The 23379-nt window shown below is 43.7% G+C and overlaps 1 protein-coding gene across 1 annotated transcript in view; it reads left to right on the top strand.

Annotated features, from left to right (window-relative positions):
• The window catches only part of QSOX1 (quiescin sulfhydryl oxidase 1), a 428334-nt gene that overhangs the window by 302579 nt on the left and 102376 nt on the right, over positions 1 to 23379 (top strand). The window lies entirely within an intron of this gene.

Genomic DNA, 23379 nt, shown 5'->3' with positions numbered 1-23379 from the left:
ACACATCCTCTTTCCGTAAGGAATAAAACAGCAAAGGAGTGCCATAGTGGAACTGTCATTATAAACGATACATCAGAAAAGGGGAACAGAAACATTACAAAATGTACATGCATGAGTAGAAACACACTAAATAAACATGCATAAAATAAAATAAGCATGGAAAGAAACACTTCAAATTGCTTATGACAATAGTTGTAAAACATCATGAAAAATAGAAGAAGAATTACTAGGAAGAATAACTAGGCATGCCCCACCCCCCTCCCTTGGGGAAGAATAACATTGCGAGGGCATGACTTTGGGAAACGCACTGTCCCCACAACCTCCCCTTAAAAGGTACACTCTTATACTAGAGAGAATAGCTGGGGCGCTAACTGCCCCCACAACCTAAAGAAAATGAACATTAACCTCCCCATTAAAGGGTACACCGTAGAGTATGCGTCACTCTAGAAAACTCAAATGGAGCATTAACTGGCTCCACAACTTCCCCAAAGAAAGGTAAAACATCACCCTAGAAACCAAAAATTGGAGCACTAACTGGCCCCACAACCTCCCCACTGAAGGGTACACCGTAGGGTATACATCATCCTAAAAACTAAATTGGAACATTGACTGGCCCCACAACATCCCCATTGGAGTGTACACCGTCGGGCAGAGGTCTTCAAACTTTTTTGCTCTGAGCCCCCCTAAGGAAAATGTTTTGAAGTTGGGTCCCCCCTCCCAAACTATATGGCAAGGATTTGGAAAGGGGTAGAGATGATCGCTGGAGGGATCATGAGATCATTTTAGATGTGCTCTTCTGTAGCTTGTACTCCAGACTAAATGTGGGGCTTACAAAAAAAGCAACAGCATACAAGCAAGAACAAAATTGACCAACACACTACTACTCTCATAATAGGGGTGCTGTGGGCCCCAATGCAACTCCACCTGCTGCACTAATGATGGTTGTAGCCCTGACAAGCTGGCTATCTCCTCTTCATTCACTCATTGCCCACCATGTCTGACCATCACTTCAATCTTAAAACAAGCGAAGTCTCTTTCTGAAAAAAATTAGCTACTGCATGCTGCCTCCCTTTTTGCACCAAGGGTGCCATCTGCCCTAATGCTAGCAAGAAAAATGAGCCCTCATGCCCATTTTTTATAGGAAAACATTAATAATTGTGATGCAATGGGCCCCTGGGCAAATGCATCACTACACCTGCTTCACTAATGATAGCTACTAACTTGTTGTGGCATCTGACCTTTGCTAACAACATGGGCTCCCATCTCACCTCATCCCTCGCCCTCTGATCTCTCATCATCCACCCCCCCAGCTCTCTGATGCCCAAATCAAGTTGTCTCCTATACTTCAAATTTCCCTTCCCTTGGTCCATTGCTCTGAGGACCAAGGCAACACTGGCACAGCAAGTAGGCCCTGGGTCCCTAAAGGAGTTGTAGCACCAATGATACATACAACCCTACAAAGAGAAATAACGAGTGCACCCTTTTAATGGACAAATATCAAATATCTGCACTAGATATAATCTGAATGCTTCTCACTAAACTATATATTTTTAAAGCACTTTTTTTTATTCTTAAACAGTATTTTGCAGCAGCCTGTTTTATACTGTGTAATTCTATTTTAAAATAATGACATTCACAGTGCTTGCCATCACACACGTGGTCCTCTTAGCACTGTAAATAAACAAGCCACTTTTCCTCACTGCCCCATTAAGGATTCCATTCTGTGACTTTTTGGTCACACACAAAGAAATTAGCAGTGATCACATTAGCTAACCGAGATTTCAAAAGGTAAAAGAGTGTATTTCCCTTTGATTAGTTTAACTTTCATATATTTTTATTTTGATGTGTGTGTGTGTTTTTAATATGCAGTTACGTGAAGGTGGGAAAAAAATGCTGGTTATTTTTGTTTTTTTGCTATGCCTTTAACCCAGTCTCCACACTCCCTGAACCTATGCGGCTCAGTACTACGGTCCTCTCTTTTTCTTCTGGACTTTAAATGCTGCATATAAATGAAGACAGCCTAGAAACGAGCCTTTCCCGCTTCCAGGCTATCTTCATTTACATGTAATTGTAGACCCATTTGCGCCCCCCTGGGAACACATCCACGGCCCCCCAGGGGGGCGCGCCCCACAGTTTGAAGACCGCTGCCGTAGGGTATACATCACCCTAAAAACTAAATTGGAACATTGACTGGCCCCACAACCTCCCCATTGGAGGGTACACCGTAGGGTATACATCACCCTAAAAACGAAATTGGAGCATTTGACTGGCCCCACAACCTCCCCAAAATAGGTACACTATACACTAAAAAAAACTTGACTTGAGCACTCACCGCTCGCACAACCTCCCCATACATGGGTACACTGCAGATTATCCATCACCCTAGAGAACAGAATTAAGTCACTGACAGCCCCCTCAACACACCATGACAAGGTATATCATACGCCAAACCAGCGCATACATTCGTACTCACAGGCCCATGTACAGAATAGGGGGGCACAGACCACCCACTAAACCTCCTCATGACAGGGTACACCACCCCCATGACCTCCCCCACGGCACAGGAATAAAAATACAATGCCGACACATACATTAGGAACAAGCAAAGAACTAAGCGAGTGCCATCATGAACAACCGAATGTCTTGTAATGTCACCAGTGAGCGAAGTCTCACTCGAGTTGACTGAAGAAGCCAGCATGTGAAGCACCTCGGGCGGCTGAACTAAGGACAAGTTAGTATAAACTCGAAACAGTACCTCCACAATCCACAAGAAAGTTGAAGACCTGAAAGTTGAAGACCTCACTTTGATCCTACGATGTCACAGGTCACCACTTGTAAGCTGCAAATTTTATTGAAAACGTGTTGCGAGAAAACAATTTGGTTGGCAACAACGACAAGCACCGCAGGAAGCAGTATACACCGAAGACTTCAAGGTTAATGTGCTCTGGTGCTACTACCAAACACAAGATGGTGGCACGTACAGGAGACGCACGCCGAGTGGCTCCAGGCACGCTCCTGCTACAAGACGTAGAAAGGCAGCAATGAAGACTGCCTAGCGGCGAAAGAAAACATCACAGAAGACTCCCCAGCTGTCCCGCGTGAGAAGGTGAGGAGCGCGTGCTGGTGCTAACAATGGGCTTGTGGCGCAGATTCAAATATCGCTGCTCGTGGCGCTCATTCAAATGTTGCGTGAAGTAAGGTAAACAGCCAACCATCATTTGCACAATAACTAAAACAGAGATCACCAATGTTTCAGACGTTAGAGGCGTAAACTCTCAGACGTTAGAGGCGTAAACTCTGGCTCCACCAAAGTACTTCACAAACACAGATCCGATAAGTGCCCACAACAAATAAATGTCTCATGCGCAGTGACGGTTATGGGCCAGTTTTCTTGAAGTAACGCACTTCACCACCACATGCAGGCTCTGTAAAACTCCACAAATGTCGCCGCTGACGTCCCACGCAGGCCAAATGGTGCCACTTGGTGTTGGCAGCCAGTCTTTCTAAATTACCAGTGATGTCAAAGTAGAGCTGCCATGTCAAAGTACAGCTGCCAGTTTTCTCCTCCAACTGTGGTTAACAACGAGATGCACACCAGTCTTAAACTTACTTCAGCAGGTTACACCGGAGGTTGTTTGTAGGCCGGCTGGTTAGAAGTTACATAGAGTCCTTTCATAGGGCAGTAAAAGGTCAAACGACCGCAGTTACAAGGCATCTGGATGACCACAGGTTTGACAGTAACTGTATGTAGACCGGTAGAAAGAGGTGAAACGCCCAGGCTGTAGGCTGTCCAAGTGGTAAAGAACACTGATGGGGCTGACCAGGGCGTTTCTACAGAATTTCAATGTTTTGTTTTCCTTTTTCTAAAAGTTTCAAACTCTTGGTTCCTTTGTACAGGGCCTTCCTTACTCCACGCTTAGGTTCTTCAGGATCGTCGCCAAATTGTCGCAAATGGAAGATACACAGTCCGGGTGTATAAGCAAGATATCTTTATTGTAGCTTAGTTCCAGGATAGATGAGTAGAAGGTAAAGAGTAGATGAATTGTCGCCCCACCAGGAGCAGCCTCCCTGCTGCTCAGCCTGCATTCACCAACTGACGCTCCACACACACACACACACACACAGGCACCCAAACATTCTATGAGGTCATCACACATTCCAGCTAAGCGGTAGGGAAGAGACAAGAACTAGTTTATGACATGCAGTTTGCCAAAGTTGTTTTCTTCTGTAAGCTGATTCTAGAATGGAATCTGAGAAAATAAGCATTTCTCACGTCATGTAGGCCGTACTTCAATAATAACATGGAATTTGACCATGCCACTTAATGATGTTTATATCTGTGTTAATTAGTTTACTTTTCCCAAAATACGTGTTATCGGGCCCAATTTCTTTTGACTTGCCCGTAATAAATATATTCAGTATAAGCTAGCGAAAGTAAATGTGGCCCAGTAACACATTTCATACTAAAGCACAAATGTAGCATTAGTACCGTAATACAGTGTAACTGTTGTGAGAAAACGCTGCTTACTGTCTCACAGATGCATGCTACAATGATTTCACTGAGTAAAACAACTCTGCTTGCATGGTTTTAACCCCTTATATCTGGGCTCTGAATAAATACCTTTGTCAATAAATACTACACCTGAGAAAAAGGCATGGCATGATCCAGGCATTCAGATCCATTGAGGGAAATATGCTATTTATTACCAGGCCTGAGGGAGGGGAGTGGCATGTCCCACTCAAGGCTTCGACATCTCTTAATAATGTTAATAAATAGCAAATTACACTCAGCACATATATTACATAGACAGGTTTCTGTGTGGATATATATGTGTGTATATACACATGAATATGACTGTGTTGTTATAGTTAGGACCTAATTACCATAGAAATTGTCCCAAATGTCCCAAAACACAGCCATACCGTCCAAGCGGAAATAAACAAAATTTGGTAGCAAGTTTCAGGGTGATCCGTCAAGGAGGGGCTGAGGAGAAAAGGAGGGGGGCGGGTGGTGTCTCAAAGGCCAGTATTTCAACACAAATTCCATAGGTAATTTTAGACACTGCTACAGCCAAAATGGTCAAACGGAATGACACCAAATTTGGCAGAAAGCTCTATTGTTAACCTAGATAGCGTGCTTCTTGTGATTTGGTGTAAATACGTTCAGTAGTTTTTGAGAAATTAAGGTTCAAATGTATAGATATTGAGATGCTCGCATTTGCAGGACTCTTGTGAGAGTCCCACAGGATTGCAACTTCAAAGAATAGAGGCATCTGATTGACCGAGGGGGCTTTTTTCTCTTTTCAGACACCTTGCTCCTGCGAGTTCCACAGGAGCTCGCACTCTGATTGGCTGGCCACAAAATAAAGAAAAATGTTGCGGCTGCCATTACAAGACACAGATCCCTGTGTCCTGAAAATGAAAAAAATAAGGTATAAGGGAGCAGGATAGGTCTACTCTGACACCCTGGACTTTGTGGATTGGGGGGTCCCCAGAGGTCATGCGCAGCAACCCCATACGGTGTACAGCCAAAGGCTGTGCATGGTAAAGGGTAGGGGTTGGGCGAAGGCCTTGGCCGTCATCTCACTGTTAGAGGAAGGTGACCTTCTGCAGTCCCTTAACCTATATGGAGCATATTTTATGGCATCCTGAAACTGATTTGACATCCGTAACACACAAAATTGGAATGTTTCTCTCACGCAACCTTTATTTCTACCACCAATGTTATTGTTATTTGTTCCTGGTGAAATTCTTCCCTCTATCTCTTTTTACAGCATAGCTGGCATCTCCCAGCACCCTGTCAGAACAAGCATTATCATAGCCAATAGGTCTTTCTGTTGGGACCACAAAAGTGTATAGCCAGAGCTATTGGTTTTGCCAATGTCTTTGTGCTATGTTGTAGAGCATTGTGTTATAAGCATTTTTGTTGCCTTCTATTGGATCAAGAAAACAACTGGAGAGTGGAGGTTGGGAAATTGTACCTGAATTACGAGTAGTGGACGAACACTAGAGGAGACTCAACAGATGCCATATTCCGAGGGCAGACTGAGGTGGTGGTGTGCTGGTACAGAGATGATGCTTAGGTGATGCTGAATGATACTTAGGTGGTGATGAGTGATTTTGAGGTGGTGGTGCTGCACTGGTGCTTAGGTGATCCTGATATGGTGCAGTGCTGAGGTGATGCTGCACTGTTGCTGAGGTGGGGCTGCGCTGGTGGTGGTGCACTAATGCGGAGATGGTGCTGTGCTGATATTGAGGTGGTGCTGTGCTGGGGATGAGGTGGTGCCGCACTGAACAAAAGAAAAGGGCCGGCCGCTATACTTAAAGATGAAGTGTGGCATGAGGCACACAGAAGGAGAGTGAGAAGTGCAGCGTGATGCACAAGGAAGGAGAGTGATGAGAAGAGCAGCGTGAGGCACAAGGTAGAAGAGTGAGGAGGAGAAGTGCAGCATGAGGCACAAGGAAGGAGAGTGAAGAGGAGAAGAGCAGAATGAGGCGCAAGGAAGGAGAGTGAGGAGGACAGCAGCACTAGGCACACTGAAGAGACTGAGAAGAGCAGCGTGAGGCACACTGAAGGATACTGAGAAGAGCAGCGTGAGGTACACGGAAGGAGACTGAGAAGAGCAGCGTGAGGCACACAGAAGGAGACTGAGAAGAACAGTGTGAGACACGCAGAAAGAGACTGAGGAGAAGAGCAGCAGGAGGCAAAAGGATGGAGAGGTACAGGAAGGTAGCACTCATCTTTAGTGCATCCACCATTGCTGGACAGGGTAGGTATAAACAGCACTGCACACAAGTACAACCCAGTGCCCAGCAGTAAGTTCAGAGGTAGGGTGTCCCACCATCCATATTCTGCGAGTTTACACCATCGCTCACAATGAGCAGCTGCAGGATGCCACCTGTCCAACTTTTTGGCACTCACAGGTGAAGCAAGAGGGGAAGGATTGGAGCTGTCAGGCAGGACACCTTGAATAGTCTGCAATACTAGCCAACTCACACTTTTTTCGGCTGCTTTATAAACTTTAAAACAGGTGCTCATCAGTTGCCAAGAGGGAAAACCTGCAGCATAAGAGGATTGTTGAACCAGGTGTTGTGACACTAGGCCGGTGGTCACACAAAGTTGTAGGTGGTGATTCTAGGACTTGAATCTGATCTCCGGGATTCTGCACAATGCAGCTTCAGGAGAATATTCAACTCTTATCATGCACATAGAGAATGCCACCACCTGCTGAACAACAGCCCCGAATGTGTGAATTAAAAGCATGCTGGGGTCACGCACAGGAAATATGCATTTGGTGTATATTTTGGCCATTAAGCCAGTTACAGAGGCTCAGTGAAATAAATGATTTGCACAAGCTTAAACAGTTTGCTACATTAGGAGACCTGAGCCAGACACTACTACTTACTGCAAACGTTATACATTATGCCAATATATATGTACCACCACATAAACCACTGTCCACCTCACGGTAATAACCAGTCCAGTTGTTTTTTTTTTTTTTGAAACCGTTGATTGCAATCTCAAGAATATACAGGTATGGGCCTACAACCTTCCGGCCGGCCGCTAGAATGACAGGAGCATATGACATACATACAAAAACACTTGGCGTTGCAGAGGAGCAAAATCAGGAGGTATCAGCGTCGTGGGCCACATCACTCTGACCCCACAATACGGTTTCATTTTACACAAACAACACAAAAACCACACCCGCAAGGCAACCTGCAATCGACAGTAACAGCACGTGCTCCCCGAATGGGGGACCCCAGCCATCCACAGGAGTCTAAAGAGGGGAAGGGGAACAGATCGAGGACTGGGGGAATTCCGTGCTCGGGGCTAGGAAAGGAGTCAACTAAGGGGACGGGGCTGGTGAGGCCGCAGGCAGCAATGGTGGCGCGCAAATACCCCCGCGGTAGGCGTTCCAGGGGCCCCATACCTTCACCCATGCCCCAGGCTTACCCCTCGCCACATACACCACCTTTTCTCGGAACATGCACCAATCCATGTGTTCTTTCCAGGCCGACACCGCCGGGGGCCTCTGGGATCCCCACAGTTGAGCAATGTCACGCTTAGCTATCATATATCCCAGAGTCACCCATCGCGTCTGTGGAACTGAGTAGTCAGTTGGTTCCCACACATTCAGCAGGCATCTCCTCGCTTCAGGCAGCAGCGCGACATGCGTAACCACTCGCAGGACCTCATGCACACCACGCCAGAATCGCTCCACCTTCGGGCATTCCCACAAAATATGCAAAAAAGTCGCCAAAGCACCACACCCACGCTTACAAAACCCATCCTCAGCATAGCCCATACGCAGAAGCCTTGGCCCCGTCATGTAAACCCGGTGGAGTATCTTAAGCTGGACGAAGCGAAGGCGAGCCGGTATGGCCACCTCCTTCGGAGAGGCCACCGCGGAAATCCAGTCTTCGTCGTCCAACTCCAGCCCGTCGGCAACCCAAGCCTCGCGGAGGCCAGTCAGCAGGCCCGAGCGGTCATTAATCAATTTTTTGTAAATAAGGGAGATCGTGCTGTCCGGAACGTGGCCATCCAGCACTCTATCCTCCAGGGGGGAAGACTCCGGGATGGAGGCGACGTCTGGGAAGACTGAGCCCAGCGCGTGATGGACCTGCAAGTACCGAAAGTATTCACTGCCCTGCAGCTGAAACTCCGTCTGCAGCGTCTCGAATGTTTTAAATCCCCCTCTCGTCCGGAGGTCCCCCACTTTACTGATGCCGATCGTGTCCCACTTCTCGAAGCCCTTCGAGGTCCACAGGGAGCCCAATCTCTCAGACGCGTACAACGGTGATGCCCGGGTCAAACGGTCCTTCCACCCCATAGCTGCGTTAGCCGCGTGCCATACTCGTACCATGACACGCGTAGGTCCCGTCAGGCGGGGGCCGGGCGCGCCAGAGTACCAGTCCAGTTTTTATTTTATCTACATGCTTACTAGTAGTCTTAAAACATTCTAGTCTAAATAACCCCTATCTTTAGTGCATAACAATGTACATGAAAAAGCCTTCATTAACTGTGCCTGTGTAAGTTTCAAAGGCTGAAGAAGAAATTTCCTTGGGCACAGGAGAAGCAAGCATATGAGCACCACATCAAAGGCCTGTTCTACATCATGATAAACTGTACTGTTTCTTGATTGTTGTTTTTGGCAAATAACAGGAATTCTGTCTTTGGGTTGAGCTTCAGGTAAGGGCTGGACATACTGGATGACATGCAGGCAGTGTTTGAGGCGTTGGATGTCTGAAGCGAAGGAGACTTTCAGTTGACAGTATCTTCAGATTAGTGCCACCTTTGGTCTTCCAGTACTCTATATCAAATCAGCTAAGAAGTAGATGAAGTGGAAACATCCTTAACAACGAAGTTTAAATTACGACTTACCTGAACAACGAAGTCCGAACAACGACAAATCTACACAACGACTTTCCTAAACCACGACTTTACTTAACAACGAAGTTATGCTTCTGCCTTCTGTGATCAAGATACATTCAAGAAAATGACCACTAGATGGCAGGCTTGCATTCTGCATGAACTATATACTGCGCGCTCCAAACTCTTGAAGCTGGACAGAAACATTGCGAGGCATTCAGTCCTTAAAAGGGAACTAATATTTCTGGACAACGAGGAGTCAATGAGAGAAACGTTAACCTCTTTGTTCAAACTCTAAGGGGCAGATTTACAAGCCTCTTGCACCACTTTTGCGTCACTTATAACGTGGGAAAAGTGACGCAAAAGTGGCGCAAGGCTTGTTTGTGCCGGCCTGGCGGTACCATCGTTTTGTAACTTGTGGTGAAAAAGCAAGTAATATCGCCCTTGAGAACATATAGTTATGTTATATGATGGCTTGATGACTATGTAATACTAGCGTGGAGTCTGGGCTCGGGTGAAGGATATTAATAAAGGGGCTGTGGACCACTCATGGCCACACCCACTGCGAGCATATCTGTGTGCGGTGTGTCTTTGTAAAGTATGGTCCGCAGCCCGTGCAGCATAACTATAAGTTGTAGTCCTGTTTCAATTAAAGGACTTCTGACAATGTTGATTTGTGTCTATTTTGTGTACACGCAATATAGAATTCAGTTGATTCTAGGAGCTTCCGGCTTCGGAATATAATAAGGAATACGTTTTAGACTGCACAGGCAGTATCTCGGATCGGGGTACTAGTAGGAAAGCATTTTTTTTTTTAACACGCATTCCTTTATAAAGAAAATTCGTGGTAGAGGAAGGCGTGGGAAAAAAATCGTGGTTTAGACGGGGTCGTGGTTACGACCTTGTTGTTAGGGAAGTCGTGTTTGGGGAACTCGTAGTTCCAACATACAACCAAAGTCCTTAAAAACCATCTATTGCCCAGATATTGTTGTGGTAATGAAAAAATATAGGAGTCTAGGCAGTGCCACCATTTTAGAACGATTCTGCCGATTATGAAAAGAGTAAGCATACACAAAAATGAGATTGAGCCTCAAGCTGCTGCTGTTGATTCTGATAAACTTCCTTTAATGTTTGTAACTTGGTGATAAATCTGAACCCCTAAATAGCTGTTGGTTGCGACCTCCCTCTTCAAAAAAGCTGTGAGGAAATCATGTGGGATTGAAGCGTCGAGGTGCTGGAAAGAAAATACACAATTTATCCTAAGTGACTGACGATAGACATTCTGCCAAACTCATCCTATCCTTCCATGATCTGGTTCAAGTCTGTACAGAGGTTCTGCAAACATAAAAGTGATACAGAATGTATAGTGCCCTCCGCCTCTGCCCTCCCATAATTCCCTATGTCTGAATGTTACAAGCCAATGGCGCAATGGCAAGCGCAAAGAACATCCGCGACCGAGAGCAATCCTGCCTGGTTGTACTTGCCAGGAGCCTGCAGGAACATGCACCAACAGGGCTTAGAATAAATGGTGGGAGCATGTAGCTATTCTATCTCCAAATCGCATCCTTTTAACATCTAAAACGGATAACCCTAGCCTACTGTGACAAACCCCTTTTTTCTTATCTATTGCTAATACCTCTGGGATTGCAGGGCTTTGATAGCAATTATCTGATAGAGGAAATAAACATCTGCGGTTAGGTGAAGTGCGCCCATTCTGCTACAGTGGACTGGGATCAGTAAGACTTGGAGCAATCTGGTTGCAAGTTCTTTACCCAGTAGTTAATAATTCAGCTTCAACATAGATAGACGTCTATATTTAGGGAGATGGAATGGATCACGGGGAAGGCGGCTCGCTCTCTGGTGCTGTCCTTTCACCTCCCCTAGTATTCCACCAGACAAGGAGGGGAAGACTGGGTATGGGAGAGACTCAGAACTGCAGCCCGCACATTCCATGAATACCCGCATTGGCAGTTCCACTTGATGAGGTCTCTCCAGGTGAAGTATGCCAAGCCTCTGGGGCCTACGGACAGAATCTCCCCTGGTATGATCGAACTCACGCTGCTCCTCAGCTGGTTTCTAGCCCAGCGCCGCTCACCTTTGCCGCCACTCCACACCCCTGATCTCCCATGAGAGGGGCAGTTCAACTGCTACACAAGCTCTTGATCTGGAAGGCTCGCACAAACCTTGGCTTGGGACTCTTCATGGTTACTCTTCGTCCTGCTGGAGCCGTAATGTGCTCCCCCACCGTTGGGGTCCTGTGATGTTCTCCCACACCATCTCCCCAAGGGATGTGCACCTATAGGGCCCCTTTCGCACTTGCTGCTATTGGCCTGCACCCTTCAAAACCAGCCAATTGCCATCAGCACCACCGCCAATTTACATACCTTTAGATGCCTGCAATAAAGCTGGGACAAAATGTACTGGTTCCCAAAGGGTTCCCTGGCTAGTAGCTCAACTACTGGTACTGCCCGCCCACTGGGTGTCAAGATTTTTGTTGAAGCAGGACCTGCCAGCAGAGGAACTGGTATGGCACATGTTTTTCTCTGTCTGCTGCAGACATGCCCTGTACTTATTGTGCTACCACCAATGAAAGCACTTTTTCACAATGTTCTCCCAACTTTCTACAGTCAAGAGAGTACTTTATAATTGGTGCTCTCTAAACAAGCAGATTTGTGAAATTTGTCTTTTCTGCTATTTCCTGTTTAGTATGCTTCATACGCCTAATGCTCCGTTAAGAAAGCATCCATCGTTCATCGCTGAGTGGTTTAAGACTTCTACATGAATCAGACTCTGGGCCTGATTACGAGATGGACCACCGAACCCGTGGTGGTGGTGCCTGGACCGCCGTATTACGAATACAGCAGCGGGACCACCACAGGCCTGCCACAATCACCCGGGATCATGGATCCAGCAGTGGTGAGAAGCTCTAATATGCTGGCAGTGCCCCTGTGGCACCCCAAGCATATTATGAGTTTCCTCACCGCCACAGTTTTCATGGCAGTGAGGCTGCCATGAAAACTGTGCAAAAGAAACAAATGATGGACGGAATGCTGGACAATGCAGTCATTCACCCCCAGTCACAAGGATCGAGTTAAATCCATCATTCTTTCGCTCACCACATCACTCCAGTTTGGACCTAGCCATATTCAAATCAGTCTTGACTCTGTTCCTTGTGGGAACAGTCCAGCCCAAACTGCCAAGTTAGGTCTTCCCTGGACTGGAAACAAGCATCCTGGGACCGGTTTCAGGGCATCACCCTTCTTCAGCCACGCTAGCTTGAATCCAGTGGTGTAGTGAGCACGGGACCCACGTCTGGGCATACCCTTCCTACTTAGGACGACATATGCAAAAGAAAACTGTGGCGGTGAGTAAACAAGGGGGGCCCTACAGGGCCCCCTGTTGCCTCAGGGTCATGGTGTGCCTGCAGGGGGACACATGTTGTGCCCCTCTGTGTGCGGTCACCCCCTTTCCTGCACGGCATGAACTTTAGAGTCCATGTCGTGCAGACACGGGCTTTGGCATTCCCACTGTAGTGCCTTTTTAACAGGTGCTGCTATGGGAACGCCAAAGGACCATCCGCCAGACCATGAGATTACTTGTAATCTGGTGGGCGAGTTTGGTGCTCCTGGAGCGGGGCGCTGGCGTGGCGGCCCGCTCAACACCACCAAACTCGTAACCAGGCTCTGTCTATATGAGTATTCTTTTAGAGTCCAAGCTCCAATACCAATAATACTCTTAATTTCTTAAATAAGAGGACATTGGCAGAATTAAGGAATGCATTAAATCTAAAGATTCATTTGTTGCTTTTGTTTAAATGTTATTGGGCAAGTCACATTACCGCATGGAGATGTGAAATGGCTTATACAACGTTTTTCTTACTTGAAAGGTAATAGAAAGCTCGTCAAAGAGTGATGACCCATTCATCAGGGGGGACAGGGCAGCTATTTCAGCTGCTCATGCTACTGATAGAGATCAGGGTGTGTATAATATTCCCACTACCATGGATAGAGTAATCTCACAGTTACACGCACATGCATACATCATACGCTAGGGCCCATTTCACTACACTAACATACGCTCAAATACTCTACCAGCAATAAACCTGTGGAAAGAAAAACTCTTAATCACCCTGCATCTATATCGAGGTCGATAAGACCTGGTTTTTGTGACTGTCCTTAAACATAATCTATACAACATATACAGCAATGATCAAAAATGTAAACCCAATAATTGACAAGAAAGAATATCCAACACCATGTTTAACATTATATTGCTTTATCTAAAATTAGTCAAAGGAAATCAATCAGAGTAAATCATTTTCTCATAGTTACCTATTCTAGCTAAATGTCAGAACGGGACAGGACAAGTCTCTCGGTAAATGTCTCTCAAGACGAAGTCCCTTCAGCATCGATCCTCAGCAACGCAGATTCGGTACGCGGCAAAGGCAAAATGGCAAGTGGCAAAAAACCCTCTCTAGGCTAACATTTCTTATAGTGTCTAAAAAGATACATTGGAAACATAGAAAAGGTTGTAATGTCCGCCGGACCTGCTGAGCAGAGCGAGAAGGAAAGGATGTAACATCGCTACATTTGAAAATCTCCGCTCAGGAAAAGTTCACATAATAAAGACTACGGAACAGGAACCAAGAAATAAAAAATGTATCTTGTTAATTCTACTTCTCCTCGGCAATCGAGCCACCGTTCAGAGTTTTTCTCTAAGGCTCCTTTGTTTCCCAAGGCTGCCAAGGACATTTTCATTTCACTTGGAGATCTCCCAAAACTGCTGCTGTCCTCATGGAAAGTTTTCAAACAAGCAAGCAAGGACCATGGTCAGTTAGCTTCAGGACCATTTCCAGCAGGGGTCTCCCTCGTCACAGTTTTCATATTATAAATCACAGCCAGGCTTACAAATCGGCCATCTTTTCTAGGCCATCATAGGCCTCAATAGACCATCTTAATTAAAAGAAACAAAAACAACGTTACCACAGCATAGTGATTAAACAGTGTTAACCCCACTAATACCCTTATGTGTATGCATCTATCTAGCACTTGCAACATAGAAAAGCATTAATTCGGAAAGCATTTTGTGCTCAAAAATAAACAGCACATAGCAACGTTTAAACATGAAAACACGCACGTTATTTTTAAACAGCACATTTATGCGCACCCACGTGTAACTCTCTCTTGTTAGGACAAACGGATTGATTAATATAAACGCACTTGCACAAGACAAATAATTAATTGCTAGTAATTAATAAAATTAATATGACAAATAGACATGCCAGAGCTTCAAAAGCCAGCGAATTTTCAAACAGAAAACTCTGCTCCAGCAATCCCCCCTTTGGTGATTTTATCACCAAATAAACCCAAAAAAAAAATTTGTGAAAATTTAGTCTCATTTTAGGAGAAATCGGAAATGTCTTTTTCCCCTTACACAACATTACACACCAGTCACTCTTTCATCATCCCTTTTTGTCTCTAAGTAAACACTCTCCCTCAATTCTTCTAATTCAACTTCTTGAGGTTCTCTTTTCAACCTCTTATTTTTCTTTTCTTTATTCAATTTCTTCCTCCCTCCCCTGTTTTTACAACACACACACACACCAATCTTATTATCAATAAAGCAACAATTATACAAGTTAAAGGAAACAATATTCTACCTATAATAGTACTACCTATTTTTGCAATAAAATCCTTAACAGCTATCATTTTATTAGCTATTTTAGTCCATAAATTTTCAGCTTCAAGTGGTACTAATTCTTCATGCAAATCAGTAATATTTTTGATATAGACCCTCAGGTCTTTGCTTTCGTCTGGAATGTAAGTGCAACAATGTTGAACTTTCAGCATTCCACAGACTCCACCCTCCTTGGCCAATAGAATATCAAGGGCAAGTCGATTTTGCATAGACATGGCACGTACGGCACTTAATTCCGTATTCACCAAAAGAAACCCTCCTGCGGTATTTGTCGATAAGCGATCAACCACTGTGGACAGTTTCCGAATTCCATAAGCATTCAAAGAAATTCCCACTGCTGGAATCAAAACCCCAAAAATGTCACCCACTATTTCAGACCAAGTTTCTCTCTTAAAACGCATTAGTAAATTAATATGTTCTACATCTGTTATTTTATCTATATGAAAAATCTTTGGAAAAACCAGGCCCACATAACACGTGCCATACCAATGGTCAGGCAACTTGTAATAAGCCTTATTCCCACAAACATAATATACTCCTGGAAAAATTGTATCTTCTCCACCTCTGAAACCCCAACCTGTTGCAATGAAGTATGTATCATGGCACTCACTAGTCCCAACAAAATATGTATCATATTGGGATTTCCTTCTTGTAATACAAAGTTTACCTTTCTGTGGTGCATCTAAAGCTAAAGTTGGACTAGCCCCATTCTTCAACTCTTTTCCCATCTCAATGTCCCAAATTGTCTCACTCACTTTATATTTTCCTGCTTTTTCCTGCATGTTCAATCTCCTTTCTTCTACCATATCCAGGAAAGCTTTCTCCTCTCCTTTCAAACTGCAAGTTAAATTATTCTTAAAAATGTAATCTAATGTTAATCCTTTTTCTTCAATAAAAATCTCACCAAAAGTGTTAGCTTCTTTAGCTGGATTCAGCTCTTTGTTCATTGGCAAGTGCCCAAAAATACTATCTCTGTTAGACATCTTATAATCTACTTTCCCTAACAAATAAAAAACACTACTTAAAATACTACAGGAAATACCATATGTAGCTGGTAAATGATGATAAGTAACACCCTCTGAAACGGATGCAGGTAATTGCATACAGACGTAGCAATCCCTTACTTCCATTGTTTTCACATATTCATATAACAATTTTGAAAAAACATTACTAGAAAAGTTATTAATTGACCTATCTTTGTGTATGTAAGTATTACTAATTCTAATTGGAACTACTTTTTGCGAATTCTTCTCTACATTTGTCACATTCCCTGTATGCATCTCAAACTCTACTTTAAAAGTAACTAATAAAACTAAAACACCCCATAGAAGCATTAATAATCTAGTACAGCAACAGCACATTCTACACCACCTTTTAAAGAAGGCACATCTATTTCTATTATCCTCTATGTTAGCCATTTTACTACTTTAGTTTAGCCTCTACTACTCCACTACTGTTGGAACTTCTTCAATTCTTCAGCAATTCTTCAGCTTTCAGTTTTTCCAAATGATCTTTTTGTTCACTTAATCCAAGTGAATCCTTCCTTTATTCAGTTTGGATACTTGTCATTCTTCACTTCAATTTCTTCAACATCAAATTGTATTAGATCTTCGACATCAAAATCCTCAGTACTCGACTCTTCTCCAATGTCAGTCAAGAGTACTTTCAGAATTTCACCAGTATCTTCCTCAACCACTTCTCTCAAGATCTCTTCCGGATTATCTCGAGTCACTGTTTCTTCTTTTCCTCCTTCAGACAGTGCCACATAAGACCATTCCGGTGATCTGTACTTTTGGTTGGGTCTTCTTACTCTTTTTATTTCCACTGGTTCTTTTGACTCCTTTGATTCTTCTCCTTCAGCTTTTGAACTTTGACTCAAACTTCATTCACTTGTTCAGCTTTCGATGTACTTGCTCATATTATTTTGTATCTCAGCCTCTTAACTCTGTTGTTAGGCCAACGATCTCCTCTTAACACCTTTTTCGGCTTTATTTCTTTATTACTTCTTTCTCCAATCCAAGTTCTCTTTCTCAGAACTCGACCCTCTGTTTGTTCATTCTCATCATCTGTTTCAAGTGCCTCTTGTTTCCGTTTTCCAGCAGCTTTCTTCTTTTCCACAGATTTTTTCACCACTGTTTGAGATCTCCCTACTTTTGTCCCTCCTCGAGTCTCCGACACGCAATCTTCTTGCTGTCTACTTGTCCCTTTACCTGGCTCATCAAGAATGTTCCCTACACCTCCTCGGGGGTCTTCCGCAATCTGTCCCTCTCTATCTTCTTCTGACCCTACTTCTTCAAGTATAATCTCAAGTGGTTCTTCAATCTCCTCCTCTTCTGATTCAGGAGTAGTCTCTGTGAAATTTCTTTTTTCTTTTCTTTTTCCTTCACTGCTTTTTGAAACTTCAGGCTCTCTTACAGAATTTGATCTCTTCTCTGATACTCGCAGTGGTTCATTCGAAGCTTTTCCTACTTCTTTCCCCACTGATTCTGTATCTTCATCATCACTGGAATCTGACTCTTCAAAATACTCTTTACCAGTCCCTTCTTTTGGGTTTGGAACTCTCAGAGTATGACTTGCATGTACCCAGTGTCTCACTCCAGCACACTTTACTGCAGTCGTCGTAGTCAGAATAACTTGTCTTGGCCTTCCCCACCTTGGAATCAAGCAATTTCTTCTTCTGTGAACTTTTATCCTCACCCAGTCTCCTGGACTCAGATCATGGGCTTGCTTCTTCTCAAGTGTGGTAGCTTCTTCTCCAACCTGGTGAAACACAGAATGAACTGCGTCAGCCAGGCCTTTACAGTAATCCAAAATCATGTCATCAGTTATTGTCACCAACTTATTGACAGGCACGAATGCATGGCGCGTTGCACGTCCCATGATTATTTCGTGCGGACTCAAACCAGTAGTTCTATCTGGAGTAGATCTCATAGTCATCAGAACTAGAGGTAAAACGTCTGGCCATTTCATGCCAGTGGCTAAGCACATTTTTCCAATCCTATTCTTGATTGTGCCATTAATCTGCTCAACCACACCAGAAGCCTCTGGTCGGTATGCACAATGTAGCTTCTGCTGTATTTTCAATGCTTCACAAATCAAACCCATAAGCTCATTTTGAAAGTGTCCACCTCTATCAGACTCAACTGTTACTGGAAACCCGTACCTAGGAATCAACTCCCTTAACAGTAACTTTGCCACTGTTAATCCATCATTTCTTCTAGTCGGGTAAGCTTCCACCCACCTTGAAAACAAACAGACTACCACTAAAACATACCTCAGTCTGTTTACTTGGGGCATTTCAATGAAATCAATCTGCATTCTTGTAAAAGGACCTCCTTCTCTGCCTATTGTCCCCAGACTCACCACTGTCTTTTTCCCAGTGTTAAATTGCTGACAAACTAAACACCTTTGACAGATGCTTTCTGCAATTGTCCTGAACTTTGCATTGTACCAGGTCTGCTTGAACGACCTAACCATTGCATCCCTCCCCAAATGTCCCTGGCCATGATACATCCTTGCCATTGACGACAAGATGGAGTTGGGCATTACTGGTCTGCCATCTCTGTAGACCCAAACATGGTCTGTTTCTCTTGGAGCACATCCTGCCTTAATCCAATCTTTTTTCTCTTCCTCTCCTGCCTCATCTTGCAACTGTTTCACTTCATCCCAGGTTTCTAAGACATTAGTAAACATCACAGAGAGTAAAGACATTTCCCCCTCTCTGTCCCGATTGATGGACTGATTTGTCTTGGCACAGTATTGCGCAACATCGTTGGCATAACGGTTTCCGACCGTTATAAAATCCTCCCCTTGTCCATGGGCAGCACATTTTACAACTGCTAACTCCTTAGGCAGCTGTATCGCCTCAAGCAATTTACCAATCATTTCAGCATTCTTTATCGGAGTTCCACCCGATGTCAAGAAACCTCTTTGTAGCCAAAGCTGGCCAAAATCATGCACCACTCCAAATCCATACTGACTATCAGTCATTACAGTTGTCCTCAAATCTTTCCCAATTTCGCAAGCTTTTGTCAATGCCACCAATTCAGCAACTTGCGCAGATTTCACTCCTTTCAATGGTGATGCTTCCATGACCTCTGAAACTTTGCATACCGCATATGCTGCGCATAGCACACCATTATCATTTCTCAGGCATGATCCATCCACAAACAACACATGATCACTCTCATGCAAGGGTAGATCCCTTATGTCTGGTCTCGGTTTTGTACAGTAATCCAGCACATCCAAACAATCATGATCATCTTCCATCTTCACACCCACATTTTCAATATCTGGCAAAAGTGTCACTGGATTCACATTTACACATCTCTCAAGAGTCACATTTGATGCTCCCAGAATCACTTTTTCATATTTAGTCAACCGACTATGTGACATGTACTGAGTTCTGCTTCTTGTCAAAAGAATTGCCACATTGTGAGGTACGAATACCCTTACAGGATATCCCATTATGATTCCCTCACTCTGTTCCAGGCTTCTGCATGTTGCTGCCACAGATTTCAGACAACCTGGTAAACCCACAGCTACAGGGTCAAGTGTCGATGAGAAGTACGCAATAGGCCTTCTCAGTAATCCATGTTTCTGAATTAACACTGAAAGTGCACATCCATTTCTTTCACTGCAGTACAGCTCAAATTCCTTTTCGTAGTCAGGCATACCCAAAGCTGGAGCCTCACACATTTTACTTTTGAGCTCTTCAAATGCTGCCATTTGTTCTGCATCTAGATCCAATGGATCTGTCATCTCACTTTTTGTCAGTTTAATCAGTGGCTTTGCTATCAGCGAAAAATTAATTATCCACTGACGACAATAACCCACCATACCCAGGAACATTCTCACTTCTCTCTGGGTTTTTGGAGCTTTCATTTCTCTGATTATTCTGATCCTGTCATCAGTCACTTTTCTCAGACCCTTTTCAATATTGTGTCCAAGATAATGCACCTCTTTCTTGCAAAATTGCAATTTGGCTGGAGATACCTTTAACCCTCCATCTGCCAGATGATTCAGTAAAGCTATGGTATCTACTTCACAAGCTTCACGTGTCTTTGATGCCACCAGTAGGTCATCAATATACTGCACTAGCACTGAACTCTCGGGCATGATCAAACTTTCCAACGATTTCTTCAATAACTGATTGAATATCGAAGGACTCTCCGTATACCCCTGTGGGATACGACACCATGCTAAGATACGCTGGCCAAACCTAAATGCAAAAATCGTCTGGCTATCATGATGCAATGGAATTGAAAAGAACGCATGACACAAATCAATCACTGTATACCACTCAGCATCATGTGGAATTTGATACAGGATCACTGATGGATTTGGCACAATAGGACAACATGCCACCACAATTTGATTAACTTTTCTCAAATCCTGTACAATCCTAAATTTCCCATTGGGCTTTTTTAGTCCCATTATCGGTGAATTACACGGACTACTCAGTAGTTCTCTCAGGACTCCTTGCTGAATCATTTTCTCAATTATAGGAGTTATCCCTTCAATTATTTCTGGTGTCATTTTGTATTGAGGAATGTTAGGATATGTAATTCCCTCTTTTACTGCAATTTTCACTGGATCTACATTATTCATCAATCCCACATCCTCTCCAGTAAAATCCCAAACTGCCCTTTTCACTGTGTCTCTTAGTTCTCGAGGCAAATCCTCCGGATTAAACACAGCAAATGCACCAATTAACTCACTTTCTCTATTCTCTAGAGTCACTCGGTACAAAACATCTTCATCTGGTGTCTCAAAAGCTATTCCATCCGGTGTACAAAAAATTGTACAGTTCATTTTGCACAACAAGTCCCTACCCAATAGGTTCACTGGACTAGTGTCACAGACAATGAATCTGTGCATGTCTGAAAATTTCCCTATCTGTACTCTTACAGGTTCAGTAAGACGTGTTCTGATTTGCGTATTGGCTACACCAACTACTTGGATTGCTTCATCCGAGAGAGGAAGATTTCTAACATCTGTTGACCTGACAGTTGATCTTGTCGCACCTGTGTCTACCAAAAAAGTAACACTCTCCTCATTTATTTTCCCATCCACAAATGGTCCTGCCTGGTCTATTTCTAGAGTTGCACCAAGTATGCACTCTTCTTCCTCTCCTCGGCACCGTCAATAATCACCCTCAGATTCACTCCCTTCACTCTTTAACAAGTACTGTTGTACTTTGTTAGAACGTCTTGGTTTGTTTACTTGCTCATCATTGTAGAATCCTGAATCCTGATTATACTTTTGTAACCCTCTATTCTGCGGCAAGGGCGGTTTTGGCTCTTGACTCTGCTGTCTCACAACTTTCTGTTGTTGCTGCTGTTGATTATTTCCTTCGTTCTGCACCTGTTGATTTAAGGGTTTATTTTCATTACTTACTAATGGTGGATTAGGACATTCCGATCTCCAATGCCCCAATTGGCCACAGTTGTGACAAGGAAACTTTTTTTTCGCTTCCTCAAGACTTCCCTTTCCTTTCCCTGCATATCTAGGTCTATTCCCTGCATTGTTTCCTGGATTATTCGCTTGTTCCACTAACTGTGCTTCCTGTCTTTCCGCAACTTTCACTTGTGCCCACATTGCTTTCTCTTTCAGCTTTCTTTGTTTTGCTTCAATTTCATCACTGAAGTATTTTGCATGCCTCAGGATCTCATCTACTTTCTTACTCTGCCAATCCACTGTGTGCTCACGAATTCTCTCACCAATTTCAGGTCTAAGGCCATATACAAATCTGTATACAAAATGACTCAAATCTTTGTCACCCAGGTGTTCATCTCCACTGAATTGTTTAAATGCCAGTATCAGCCTCTCGTAAAAAGCATGAACTGATTCTTTCGCTTCCTGTTGTGTTCGATCTATCTTTACCCAGTCTGTCTCTTTTGCAGGAACTTTACTCTTCAGGTATACCATCACCTGATCATACTTTCTCATTACCTCTGGATCTGGTGCCCCTGTTCTTGGGTCTCTTGGATATTCTCAGTAGGCCAACTCACAACTATTTTACACTCAGTCCACAAGTCTGCTGGAACAATTATATCAAACAGACTATTCAGGTCAACCCACAGCACTTTTGACAATTTCACAAACCTATCTACCTGCCTATACCACTCGACGGGCTTTTCTCTCAATCGAGGGAAATCATTCGTGAATGATAAAATATCCTGTCTGGTCCATGGAACATGTACATATCCTCCTCCAGGTATTTCTCTCATAGGATAATTATCCACTGGTTTCTCTTTTTCTCTCACTGGAAATGCTGAATAAGTTGTTCTATCTTCAGCCTCATCTCTTTTCTTGTACCACCTATCCTTCCACTTTTCTACATCACCCCATCTTCGCAATAATGCTACCATTTCCTTAATCTGTCCTGTTCTACCAGTAGCATTCAAATTCTCAATATCCTTCTCTGTAAAATCCATCCTGTAAGTTCTTTGTAAAGCTTTCACTTTATCAATGTCAACTCCCTGCTCATTCGCTATTGCTCTTAGCCTGTCATGTGTATTTCTTGCTCTCCAGGTAATATTTTTGCACATGAACATTAGTTCACCATCATGATGACTCTTCAGAATCTCTGTTGGAACTGTTCCTGTAACAAGCTCTTCTAGTTCTACACGTAACCTAGCTACATCAATTACTTGTGAATCTTTATCCTTTTTCTGTAGAACCTTCATCCAGTCATTCAAATCTTCAACTGTTATTTCAGCAGTTTTTCTCACTGGAACCACTCTCTTTTGCGGTTCTAAAATTGGCATCCCTGAACAACTAGCTTCACTAGCATCCAATATTTCACTACATGTGTCATGTCTTGATTGTCTCAGGTCACTTCTTTCTGCTCTTTTGCCTGAATCTCCTGAAGGACCAACTGAATTTGTCAGATTATTCCCAACATATGGAATCACCAGTCCATTCTCACCTGTCCTCTGTTTGTCAAACACAGGCATAACCGGACCTATTGTTACAGGCACCGTAACAGCTTCTAGATTCTTCGTTAACTCCCTAATCTTCTCTGTCAACTCTGTTGTAGTTCTGGCTAATTGTCTGGCATTCTCATCAAGGTAATGATCACTTCTTACCTCAGGTGTCTCATTTTCTGTCTCACTAACACAAACTGTATCTCTTATCGGAGAAACAACTGGTGTACTTTTATCCGGTTCTGGTCTATATGGAGGTGGTCTCTTGTAAATCATGTCATTCAAGACCTCATCCTCATTAACTCCATATTTTCTTATTTCTGACTCAGGAACCCTTTCTGCTCCTCCTTCAACTGTTCTCATCGGATATAATCCCTC

Source organism: Triturus cristatus, chromosome 4_2 (assembly GCF_964204655.1).
Source record: "Triturus cristatus chromosome 4_2, aTriCri1.1, whole genome shotgun sequence".
NCBI classification, from domain to species: Eukaryota; Metazoa; Chordata; class Amphibia; order Caudata; family Salamandridae; genus Triturus; species Triturus cristatus.
This window is presented reverse-complemented; position numbering and strand designations above follow the sequence as displayed.